Here is a 13,925-nt window from a genome sequence, read left to right as displayed (position 1 = left end):
CTACTATGGTTCTTATTTCAGGTTTTTAATTTGCCTTTCACCTTTGTGTGTGTTTTTTGCAAGATAGTCTGATCGAAAGTAATGCCAAGGTATGTCTGAGTTTCTTCTAGTGATGAGCATAATCAAGAGTCATCCGATTTCCATAATCGATTGTATGCAAATTAGATTATTACGAAATCCACTATAAAAAAAACGGGGATTCGATCTGAAGCTATTGGAACCTAAGCGAACGTTCTGTTACTAGTTCACCTCTTGTTCTGTTCGATCTACGCTTGCGCACACTCATATATAAATAAGCAAAATATTAAATAAGGGAAAATAGGAAGAAAATGAAAAAAGGAAGGGATATTTATGGATAAGAGCCACTGACAAACAGAAAGTACTCAAAGACCTTAATGAATAAAAATGAAATATGTATTTGAGAGGGAAGTGAAATAGTAAAGAAAGAAAGAAATTATATATAAAAATTATATAAATAAAAATACAGAAACACGTTGCCCTATATCGCACTACTCTGGTGTCATTATCAAAAGTCAACCACCAGGATCACACGAAAAGATGATAAATATAAGTCCTCTGTTTCTGAATTAAAGCACATGCTAGCAAAGCACAGTTAAAAAGCGAATTTAGGGAGAAATTAGTAAAATTAAAGAATTTGAAATATAAGAAGGAAAGGCCGTTTAAATGTGGGGACAGAGGACAGCACAGCAAAAGAACTTAACTAAACAACTTTTTTTTCTCCTCACGTACATATTTCATATACGTTTATATGTATCGTAATCGGTTAATTTGCATATAATCAATTATTAATCATTCAGTTATGCCCATCACTAGTTTCTTTCTCCTTGATCTCCTGTTCCTCAATGTTAAGATGATGCTTAACTTGCTTCATGATGAAAGACAAGACTCAGAATGGAACCAAGCGCACCATAACGCCATTTCGGTTCATCACATGCATCTGTAATATCATGTGCAGCTTCATTATTTAAAAAAAAAAAAAAAAATATATATATATATATATATATATATATATATATATATAGTTTATTAATGGCGTTCCATTTCGATCCCTGAAAGCTGGTGCTACCGTCTTAGTTACTCTTGGTTTCAGATAATCACAATACTTTGAAATGGTAGCTGTCATTCAAAGCGTCTTCTGTAAAAAGGTTTTATTTTGGTTTTCAAGACAGATATCATCATCACCGTAGATAAATTATCTTGTAGGATTTAACAAAGGTAATTTTTAGACTTTTTTTTTTTTATCGTGGAGGTCTTCAAGATGTTATTATTATTATTAGCCTTGTGGTGCAAGGAAAAAATTCCCTCATTACCCTGAGAGAGAGAGAGAGAGAGAGAGAGAGAGAGAGAGAGAGAGAGAGAGAGAGAGAGAGAGAGAGTCAGAAGTAGAAGGGAATCACCAAGAAAGAGAAGAATGATGATATCCAGCTCAGGACTCTGGGTTTGCCAAGCCCATACTCACCCGATGTGAGCCCCTGGGGTAAAATTCTCGCTATCAGCAAAGTCCTACCATATCCTGTTGCAAAGTGTGACAAGTATTAAGAAACAGAATCAGAAATTCTAATTAATACATATACTCTGCTCATTCCTAAAAGTCAAATCTATCTCTTAAAATTGGTTTAAAAGTATTATTCTTATCATTATCTGTGAAAGCAGAGAGGACCGAAGGCCACTTATAAACTTAATGTTTAGTTTGGTGTCTGGCTCATCTGTTTTGAATCCTAGTGGGATGTCCATTGTTTTATTTTGTTGGGCGTTGTCCTTCATTGACTGTACTTTTCTTTATTTATTTTAGTATGGAATTTCTTCTCGGTACACTTTGCTTTATAAGTGCTAAAAACAGAATATTATGAAATGATTTATGAGTTGTACAGCTGAGTTAGGAACAGTGTATCCATCTGGCGGACTCTTTGTGGTTAGTTTCGAGATCATGAATATGGCTCATATGCTTTGAATATCTGAGAGATAAGATTTATGTCTGTAATTAAAGATTTTATATTAGATGGTTGTTTAGAAGGGATGGGGCAGCTAACCATTAGACTTCAGTTTATAGCGTCGAAAAATTTGGTTGTAAATGTGTTCTGCACCTGGTTCGGTTTTATTTTGGAGGTTAAAAAGAAGTTTGTGCTGGGATGGGGGGGGGGAGACATGCAACCCTCGCAGAATACACGAAATTTACGGATGTAGCTAATAAAAGTTCTTTTACTTACTAGATGAAAATGTTAGTTTAATGATCAGTTTACTCCTCTGTGATTGGATATAAAGGTGGTACCAGTATCGTATTCAGCATGCAGAAGACGCAAGTTCAGAAGATGAAAATAGACCACAGTGGACCTCTCCTCCTGGGTTAATAAGTACAGATTACAGTACCCACAGACCCAAGTACTTATTTTCCAAATATAGTTTCGTTAAAGCAGTTACATAAATTCATTACGCTACAATTTAAGGATTCATTTTCATAGAGGCTAATGTTTGTGATGCAAACATTAGCCTCTATGATAGTCTGCTTTTGCCTTCTCGGTTATGCGACAACTTAAATTTGACATAAATTCAGTGTTCGCATAAATTTTGCCAATTAAAGGTTTTTACCAGCTGAATTTAAAATTTATTTTATAATTAATGTCCAGCAAAGATTTTACAAAGTTACGTAAATTTTCAAATAATTGCGCTTTAACTATTTTTACATGTACGATGTTTATATTGGTTACATCAAAGTGCTGCTATGGAGTCAAGAGACCTTTTGATGTATTCGGCACATGCTTTTGTATACCAGGTCTGTTCAAGAAGTAGCCGGCTACGGTATAATGAAAATAAACATATTAGGGGATGGGCTACTTAATCTCCTTCGGATTAGTGTCTTTTTCAGGCGACGCACTTAGCCCAACAATTTTCCTTCTTGGAAGCAGTTTTGGAAAACCGATTTCGAAATCGCCGAAAGCTGATCCGTCATATTACTGTTTATATAAAGGTTCGACGTCTTTTTTTTTTTTTTTTTTAAATCTGCGGGGAAAAAAAGGTTGAGGGGGAAGAAGAAAAAAACACAAAGAGCCATGTTTGGAGAATGTGAAAAGTTTCTGGACTTGAGCAGTTCCGCTTTTGGCCAGAAAACTCTACGAATAGAGATGAATGCGACGGTGTATTATCGTATTGTATAATAATACTGTCTTTGGAGTTCCCATTTTCTTCGAACCACATCGCAGTCATCTCAAAACACGTCTGTACCCTTGGCGTTCATTATTCCTGCTTAAACTGTAACTATTATCAATCCACTGCATTATGGAATCCCTCCTCAACGATTCAAGTTGAAGGAAATAGACCATAATCTGCCACGCTGGTCCAGTGCGGGTTCGCAGATCGACTGTTAGCAGTCAGGGGCTCGAACCCCGGTCTACTCAAAGAGCGTGTGCTATTTTACTGCCGCTATGACCACTCGGTTACGGAGGCCGTGCTTATTATTTTCATAATTTAAAAGACTTTACAAGAGTCAACTACGAACATACTTAAATAATTAATTGCGACCTCCAACTTATGATCATAAAAAACAGTAGATGATAAAGTGGTTTTAAAGACACTTTTTCCTTCTTTCATACTGAAAAGACCTATTGCTGTAAAACAAGCAACCCGGCCATATAACACATGAGGCATACACAGCATTCCGTGGAAGAAGTGAGCACGATACATCATCTACCAATTGTTTGGAGAGGTCTGATTCCAGTCCACAATAACTGGAGGAATTTTTAAAGACCCTTATTCGAAGGTGTAGTTAGTCGATCTTAGGCGAAGGCTGTAGGGTGTTTCCACGTGAGTTTTCAACTTGCACACATGCAGATCGGCCAGTGAGCACACTTAGCATTAATACTGGCATATGAAAGCAAGCTTATACAGCATCAGCCAAAAAAAAAAAAAAAGACCTTCCATTTCACGTATCCATTCGTTCCAAAAGTTTGTCCAATTCCTCTTTGAATTTATATGCAAACGCAGTGCGATTTTACAAACATAATGCATTTACCTTTATGAGCTCATGCATGGGAATCGTTAATATCAATATATACCATATTGATTGTAATTGTTATTTTTGGAGCATTAGCAACTAAGGCCATATTGCTCCGTGAATATGCGGTTGTCATTCCCTGACCTTTCCGCATCCTCCGTGTTTGGTGGTGACGGGCTCGAACCCCGGTCTAATCAAGAAGCGTATGCTACGCACTGCTGCTCCTTCCCACCTGGCTACGGAGGCGCAGCCATATTGATAAATAAAACATAAATTATGCATATGTAAAAGATCATCGCAATTGATATTCTGAGAACACTGAAGACCCCGCAAGAGTGGTGATAGGAACTTTACTTTTTATTATTGTCATTATTGTTATAGTATGGGGTGGAACCCCTGATGGGGGTTCCACCCCATGACGGGTACTGGTACCAAGTGCACAGTGTGGTTATCTCTGATGTTACTATTTGTCGAGGAACTCTCTGACTATCCTACAGATGTTCAGGATTGCGACTTTCTGAAATTTCTTGTATGTGTTCTCTGGGAAACCTGTTGCTGCTAGGCTGTTGTGTAGGGTCTTTGGCACAATATCAGTGGTTGACACAATGATCGCGATGGTCGTTGCTTGTTGCATATGCCACATCGCTTTGAATTCCTGTCTTAGATCCGTGTACTTCTTGATCTTTTCCTCGTGGGTTTTCTGGAGGTTGCCAGTGTTGGGCACGCCTATGTCAATCAGATAGTAGCCTTTTCCTTTTTGTCGACAAGGGTTATGTCCGATCTGTTGTACGGGATTGTCTTGTCCATTGTTATAGCGCGGTCCCAGTACAGCTTGTGGGTTGAGGTCTCTAGTACGTCCTAGAGTTCGTACTTGTAATACGGTACACTTTCTTTGATCAACTGGTATTTCCTCGCTAGCTTCTGATGTATTATCCCGGCTACCTGGTCGATTCTACGAGTGTACTTGGCGCCTCCGTAGCCAGGTAGGCAGGAGCAGCAGTGCGTAGCATGCTTCTTGATTAGACCGGAGTTCGAGTCCGTGACCACCAAATACGGGGGATATGCGGTAGTCAGGAAATGACCACCGCGTATCCCCGGAGCAATATGGCCTTAGTTGCTAATGCTCCTAAAAACCAAATAACAACAACGAGTGTACTCTGTCTGGGTAATCACTTTGCATCCTGCGGTGATGCGTTGGATCGTTTCTGAGGCCAGGTTATTTATCATTATTAATGGTGGCTAAAGTTGAGAACATTTCCTTTTGGGACCAGGAGAAACTTTTGTCGCTTATTTCACGTGGTGATCGGATTGGAGACTGAGAGACAGAGAACACCTGGATGGCTTTTTCTGTCTCTGAGACTCGAGATTTTCATCTTGCATAATGAGAAAACTAACCATAATAATCGCAATTTACAGATACTGTGTGTATTTGCAGATACTCATGGCCTTATTGGCAGTGTAAAAATCTGCACCACCTGACATTTAACCCAGTTGTATGTTACTGATTGGCTCAATTTGGATGGTGCCGTTTTATTAACTTCGCTTATAAGTGAATATTGTGACCATTGCACTATACTACAATAATGCCGTTCGGATTCTTTCCCATTTTTGTGACCTGATAATGAATCCTTATTGAAATTCAAAGGAAATTTTCCGAACTCCAACATTCGAGCACAGATTTTCAATCGATATTTGGCAATCTTCATTAAAAAGGGGAGCGAGATCCGACAACAGGTGACAAAAATACTTAATTTGGCGAAACAATAATACTAGTTAACGAAAGTTTTGATTGTATTCTTTTAGAATTTTCACGATCACTGACCCTCCCAGATTGAAATTCAGACGCTGGGGTGGCCTCTGACAGGCGCAACGTGAGCGTCTGAGCTTTTTTGTCAGCTGTTCGCATTTAGCCAGCAAAATCAAAGGAACAAGATTATACACCTGTCGCTGGAGCCCCACACACCAAGTCGGAATGGGAGTTACCTAGAAGAAAGGTACAAACGGTACAAAAGTAAGCTTTTGTTCACCTGGCGTATGTTAAACGCCAGACAAAAATTTATGTCTCGTAATTCATAGTATAACGAAATGAAAACAGAAAGTACAGTATAACCAGTTAGAGAACATTGACGGGGAAAGGTACATAAAATTTATCATTTTGAATAGATTCAGTGCCCTCTGCAAACAGCTCGAAAATTACCTTGGATCCTGGAATTGGTAATCAATATTTTTTTAAAAAACAGACTGGACAGGATAATAAACTCGTCTTTATCCATCTATTAACATAGGAATATTTATTCCTTTCGGCCACGAGCTGTCTTGAGGTAAAAATTACTGAAATAGGACCCTCATGCTGTTACGATTGTAATGTTTTCACGCAACACCATGGTGAAAAGCCTGGATTAGATGAAAGGAACTATCTCGGGTTTTTTTTTTTTTTTTGTTCCCTATACCTTATAAAACAATGCATCTCCGTCCTAGACAAGGTATGCGTGGTCGTTTTTTTTTTTTTTTTTTTATATATCCAGAAGACCCCAGTATTTCATCCAGCAAACCAACCACACTACACATAATTTATTTGTTCGTTGTACCACGCCTAATGGCCTGGATTACCTTGGCTTAGCTCTAAAAATAACTGACAGAAATCAATAAATTAACAATGAGTGATTGTTAAAATTATCTTACATATCTCCACTGGCATTAATTTGACATCGTGTCTATTGTGACAGACAGATATTGTCGAGTTTAACTTTAACCTTCATCTGTTAGTATCGTGTCTGATAGACGCCACTTTAAAAAAAAAAATTTAATCTGGAAGTGAATTCCCCCCATGTACCTTTCCCCGTCAATGTTCTCTAACTGATTATACTGTACTTTCTGTTTTCATTTCGTTATTCTATGAATTACGAGACATTAAATTTTTGTCTGGCGTTTAACATACGCCAGGTGAGCAAAAGCGCGTACCTTTTTTCTAGATAACTCCCATTCCGACTTGGTGTCTGTGGGGCTCCAGCGATAATTGTATAATCTTGTTCCTTTGATTTTGCTGGCTAAACGCGAACAGCTGACAAAAAGCTCAGACGCTCACGTTGCGCCTGTCAAAGGCCACCCCAGCGTCTGAATTTCAATCTGGGAGGGTCAGTGATCGTGAAAATTCTAAAAGAGTACAATCAAAACTTTCGTTAACGAGTATTGTTTCGCCAAATTAGGTATTTTTGTCACCTGTTGCCGGATCTCGCTTCCCTTTTTAATGAAGATTGCCAAATATCGATTGAAAATCTGTGCTGGAATGTTGCAGTTCGGAAAATTTCCTTTGCATTCTAATAAGGATTCATTATCAGGTCACAAAAATGTGGACATACTGTACATAGTGCTGGGCTTTTCGCTGACCCCACCATCCGTAATTTGTTTTGGGTAGTGGTTCTGCAAAAGGGATGAAAATTTGGAAAGTCTCTCCTTGTGTGTGTGTGTGTGTGTGTGTGTGTGTGTGTGTGTGTGTGTGTGTGTGTGTGTGTGTGTGTGTGTGTGTGCGTGTGTGTGTGCGCGCGCGCGATAGTTGAGTGTTAATAGCCGAACTCAGGCTGAGGTTCGTTTTTTTAGGTTTTATTTTGAGCGCATGGACTGTTGTGATCATAGTGCTCCATTTCTTATGGTTTATCATGGCTTAAGTCTGTCCGACTGTGGTCTTCAGGCCAGAGTTTGAGAAAGAGTGATTTGACGATTTCCGACACAAACGAAGTCCAATTGAGATTTCACCTTTTACTTGCATCTTTTCGTATTTACAAATAGAAGATTATTCGTTGAATGTAACAAATAAGTGTATGCTGGGTTTCACAAAGTGTATATCTAAAAAAGAATTGCGCTTTAAAATAAAACCTGGGTTCATCTCAACGGGAGAATATTTACTTAAACCCTGTCTTGCGCATAAGATTGGCCCTTGAGCCAGTTCGTGAACGTGTGGTTTTCGAGTGCATGTTCACCTCTGTACACAACTCAAAGTCCACTTGTCTTATTTTACAAAGAGGGTTGCTGACCTTGTAAATGTAAAGACAGGTGTTGTGTACAGAATTTTATAAAACTGAGTAGAGGATGAAGCTTTCCCCGGTCTGAGAAAGAAAGGAAAAAAGAACAAGTAATTAAATGAAAATAGTTTTTGGTAGAACAAAATTGCTTTCTGTCTCAAATTTTGTGTTTTCAAAACAAAACATTAGTGAACATTTGCAGTCATATTCTTTTTACTGATCATTCCATATGCAAGTTCTTGCAAACCCACAGAAGGACTGGTTTGAATTTCTGTCGAAGGATCAATGGTACCTGGAATTAGATAACTGGACCATACAAGTGTAATTTTTATGAACCTTTCATTTTTGTCCATTAAGTTAAAAGTGCCATTCACATTTTAAAGATAGATTTTCTCGTTAAACTATTTTCAGGTTTTTTCTGACCGTGATTGTTTTTTGGCATCCTCGTTTTATTTAACGCAGCTTCATTATAGTTTTACTAACCCGTTAGGGACCTTATAAGTTAATAATAAAATGAAATAAATGTATCTTTTGTTTCCTCTTGTTTGTGTAATCCTAGAAAGAGAAGATGGGGCGTTCCTTCATTAATATGTCCTTAAACACCTCAGAGATCCCCATGCAGATGTCTCGGTTCCGAAATTTGAAGCTTGCAACAATGGCGTCTCTTCCTTATGAGTACTTCTTTTGCATCCACAACTATTTTAATTTCTCTCTTTTGTACCTTTTCAGGTAATTTTATCTCTCCTGAAATGAGACATCCACGCCTATGTAGAGTATTCAAGATATGGTCCAACCATTGTTTTGCGTAGTGGAGCAATTACATCTTATTTCCACTGGTAAAATTTGTGTATATCATTAACAGAATCCCATGCGTTGTCCTTGCAGCCTTACTGTACTCAGAGATAACTTTCGTATGAAACAGTATACAGTATTGGTAATGCAATCCCAAGGTCATTTCATCTTCAACATTGTTGCATATGCTATCCCATTCCTCTGTTGATAAATTAACTTGGGATTACTGTGATTCAAATACAGAACCTTGCATTTACCAGTATTAAAGCTTAGGCCACCAGTGGCCTAAGCTTTAATACTGGTAAAATTACAGAAAATCGCTTGTGACAAGCGATTCTGTAATTTTTCTCTTTCCAAGCGATATAGTTTTCTCTTTTAGTGCAATTTTTTATTTTGCTTACTTCAAGTGGAAATCCACCTTTCATTTCTTAGTGTATGTATTAATTACTAACCAAATCTACTTACTTCAGCAACTGCTTGGTCACTGGTGGTATGCTCCTGCCTTCACTTCGTGGGGCCAATAACCTTGAGGAAATGTTATCCTCCCGGGCTAAAAGGAGCAATCATGGATTATGACAACTATCCTGCAGTTGAGCGTAGACGCTCATCTGACTGTGACCCAAACAAATGAAACAGACCATAACTCATCTCAATCCAAGAGACTACGAAATAATGAGCATCAACTGGAATATCCAGTGTTCCTTATATTACAGTTTCTTTCGCCCAAACCGTTTCTAATTTAAAAATGTTTAGAGAACGTGGCTGGTTGACCGAAAATAGTGAAAAGACTCCGATCTGGAGATTTACTCATTGAAAGAGCTGATCAGCATTCTCAAGCTCTACTGAAAATATCAATTGCGGAGGAATACCTGTACAGGTTTCTCCTTATGCTACATTAAATAGTTCTAAAGGAGTAATTGCAGAGGAACCTGATGAATGCCACCGAAGATGAGCTAATTCAGGAATTAAAAGATCAAAAAGTCTTTCAAGCAAAACGAATAATGATCAAAAAAGATGGTAAACTTTTTATAAACATTATTTTTACAATTGGTACTCCGACCTACTTACTTCCTCTCACTGTTTCATGAAAGCGTTCATTGGACTTGAGAACAGTAGTCCAGTGTGATTTTAACGGAGTTCAAATTGTCTAAAGTTCAATTCTTGACATATCATGAATCCAAAGGGGATGGCTATGAAGGAAGTGGTCTGATGGGCTGCACAGGCTGAGTTAGTTCGTCTCAGGCGAGGGTAGCGCATTTTTTTTTTTTTTTTTTTTGTCCAGCAAACAGCAAATCGACCGCAGAACACACGCAATTTACAGACATATTATATACGGTGCAATATGGCCTAAGTTGAGGATGCACCTAAAACAACAACAACAGCTGCACAAGTATAATATGGCTCACCCATACGGAGCAATAAATCTTCCTGAGAATAACTTTGGCTACTGTAAGTTGTAGGTTCGAAATCCTCGAACTCTCAACCTTTGAAATAAAACATTGAAGAGCTTGCTTTCCGACTGGCCTTCACGTACTTGCACTTACCTCCTGGGAATTGAATGCAAATTCCACGAATTTTGGAATAACAAAGTGATGGCGGTACCAATTAAAAGTAGGATTTAAAATGCAGTCAATGACAGGTATATGGAACAGAATGGGATGAGTTGAGGGTTTAGATCGATGCGCAAGAGGTGTGATAGTAGGCTTTCATATACCGGGCATGTCCATTCGCCGGACAGCAGGATGGAACATCAGAAATCAACTGCTGGAAACGTCGGCCAGTTGAATGCAAAAGAAGGCGACTGCTATTAATTACTCTCCAGGACATATCGACAGTTGAAACGGATAAGAGTAAATAGCCAAGGCACTCTTAATGAGCTGACTCCAGAGACAGTCAATAGAACTGGGACAATATGGAACCAACAGCTGTTACAAATCTATTTCTGTGAAGTGTTTTTGTAATACTTGATGTGCAGCTGCCCTTAAGCTGAAACCGTCTTTCCAGCAATGCAATGCAGAGAATATAACAAACAGTAACAGAAAGATGTGGAGCTATGATTTGATTTGATTTGGATTTTATTGGCGCATTAGCAACTAAGGCTATAATGCGCAAAGACCAGGTATTATATAAAAATTGTGGAGCTATGAATCGCGCTACACAGTCCAGTCATCAGCTGGACGCATCAAGGTGTGGTGTGTTTGTGTGTCTCCAAAGGATGGTTTCGCACGTATTGTGACCTCGTTAGTTGGTAGATTCGCTGTCCTGCCCACACTGGGAGTAAAAGATCTGAGTTCGAATACTGTCGATGACATGAGGAATTTTTCTGGACCTTTGTCACAACATGGTTGAGTTAGTCTCAGGCAAAGGTAGCAAATTTTTTTTTAATCCGGAAACTCCAGTTTTTCGTCCAGTAAACAGGCAAATCGACCACTGAACACACCATTATATACGTGCAATATGGCCTAAGTTGCTGATTCGTCTAAAACCCTACAACAATATCAACGCATGTTTGTTGTTATGTCATTCTTTGTATTGCACCAAAGAATGAAATTCGTGAACGTAGTGTGATCATATTGGTTTGTTTTACGTGGTTTGGAACAGATCTACTGGTTGTTTGATAAAGCCCTGAATGCAGCTAACTCTTGTGACAGTTCTGAGAAATTCCGCCTTCCCTGCATTGTGGCAATTCTTTGGAAGGATTGGGGCATATTTATATCAGCATGACAACGCTCCGTGTCATAACACATGGACAACACAGCAGGGAAATTCTGTGTTAAAGTTACTGCTATCAGCGCATTATATTGCAGGTATCATCACCTTGACTACGCGAAACAAAATACAGTGCAATGTCGATATAACGTGGGTGTGGGGTCAATAACGATCGCGTTATAGGTTAACCACATTATAGCCGAAAATAAAAGTAATCCTGTTTTTTTTTTTTTTTTTTTGTTTTTTTCAAATTTTTAAATGCATTAACATATATGCGTAAAACACCTGTTGTCTGTCCGTCTGCAAGTAATAGCTCGACTCCTTGCGGATAGATTTTCATAAAATTTCATATTTGGCACTTTTAGAAAGATCTGTCGAGCCATCCCAAATTTTTTTGAAATTTGACCAATAGAAATCCTGTTTTTTTTTTTTTTTTTTTTTTTGTTTTTTTTATTTGTCATGCAAGTCGCATGTAGCTGAAGCACTGAATATTATGTTTGTTGCCTTGCGCTGATTGGAGGAATGCAGAGAGACGTAATTGCTATAAGCTTTCAATAAAGAAATTGTATAGCATATTAATGCATCCAAGATTTCCCAATTGAAAAGGGTCCCGAACTCTATTTCTTGTACTGACTTCCTGAATTCTGGGAATGAATTCTTCCTGCCCTGCATATGTTAATTCTAATGTGAGTTGGACTGCGGTGGCGCCTTCTGAAATCCAGTTCAAAAATCAGAAATACAGAGATATCAAAAACTTAAACAACAGTCGCAATGAAAAACGTGCACGGTTTCCTTTCCTTTTCTTCTAACACGTATCTCTCGAGCTACCGGATTAATGTATTTCTGTAAGTTCTGATGAAGGAAGACCAACAGGAAAACTAAAAATGTACAAATTGTTTATCAATTAATGAGCACTTTGATTTGTGCCTCTTAGCAATTTTTGCCATTCTGAATACGATTTCATAGCCTTGAAAACGATGTCACGTGTTGTTGTTTACAAAAATATATGACTGAATACCAGCTAACAAATATGGTAACTGGCTTCCTCCCAGATGAAAATGTTACTTTTGCCGAGTTTCCCGTGTGCAGTTAAAAGTTTCATTGATTTTTTTTTTTATTGCATCTCTAAATGAGGGGTGAAATTGAACCCTTCATTTAGTTTACAGTGATTATTCTTGGATAAGTCTTGATATTTATAAAAAAAATAAATTAATTAAAAAAAAACAATCAACAGGACTTATCCGAATGTACTGCAGAAAGAAAACACAACTTAGTGGTCCATACTTTGGAAACCACTTCAGATCTAATTCCCATCTGCGAGGTGGAGTTTGAAGAGTGTCCATTAGACATGTATTGTAGCTTATCGGAAATCATTATAAATTGGACATGTATACAGTCTTGCCAGTATTATGGAGCACCACAAGTAGAGAGAGAGATCTGTATTTGAGTTCTGCATTCGTGGACTCATGTCTTGTAATAATATAAGATGCATATAAAGCTGGGTTGAACCATGTTTTATTTGACTTTCTGAGGACAAAAGAGAGATTAGAGATGACGATCTTGGTGACTAAGTCTTTTCAACCATCTGGGTTGTATTGAGTAACCATCTGTTGAGTAAGTTCTCCCAACACCGTAAATTTTCTATAGTAGGATCAGCTGCTAAATCAATTTCCAGACTGAAGGTGGGGAAGGGGGAGATGTTCTTTCTGATGTGATAGCAAAGGTCCTTAGATATAACACGAGGATCCGGGGGAAGCGTGTCTACCAGCAGCTGTAAAGCCGCGGTGAATAAAATTCGCTGCCAGCAAATGTTGAGAAATTTGTGTTTTACCTTATAGTACATTTTTTATTTATTTATTGTTTTCATGTCCCTCTTAGGGGACGTGATCATAGTCGCGGCATATCAAGGCCCTAACCACTGAAATCCCAGGAAACTAGGTTGTAGGGCCTGCCAGAGTAAAAAATTCAAACTACTGTGTACCTGGGTCTGCCTCTACGAGGCCAAGTGTAGGCAACGCTGGGGTTTAGCGGCTAATGGCCAGAAGAACAACGATACATAACACTACACTTACAAAATCCATACACTTTTAAATCTCTGGCCTTTGCAGTGGACTGTTACACCCACAATCAAAGCAACGCCGAAATGGGAGAAACCCCTGGTGCCGTTAGACACGAATACACTTCACACTTACACTCGCGGCATATCGAGGTAGCACTGTGTTTTAATTTAATAAAGAAGAATTTATATTAAAACAGATATTCTGCTCCTCCTGAAACCAAACTTTATTTCGTCTTCAAAATTTTACAAGTAAAATTTTGAATCCACCCAAACTGAGTTCCTATTACGTATGATAAAGTTTGGTTATATTACATTTTACTCTGAAAAAGCACGCTCA

At 38.3% G+C, this 13,925-nt stretch overlaps 1 protein-coding gene across 3 annotated transcripts in view; it reads left to right on the top strand.

The window, feature by feature from the left end:
* LOC150083875 (retinoic acid receptor RXR-alpha-B-like) overlaps positions 1-13,925 on the top strand; it is a 207,216-nt gene that overhangs the window by 117,903 nt on the left and 75,388 nt on the right. The window lies entirely within an intron of this gene.

This window comes from Mastigoproctus giganteus, chromosome 6 (assembly GCF_048544385.1).
Source record: "Mastigoproctus giganteus isolate SK-2022 chromosome 6, ASM4854438v1, whole genome shotgun sequence".
Lineage (NCBI taxonomy): Eukaryota > Metazoa > Arthropoda > Arachnida > Uropygi > Thelyphonidae > Mastigoproctus > Mastigoproctus giganteus.
This window is presented reverse-complemented; position numbering and strand designations above follow the sequence as displayed.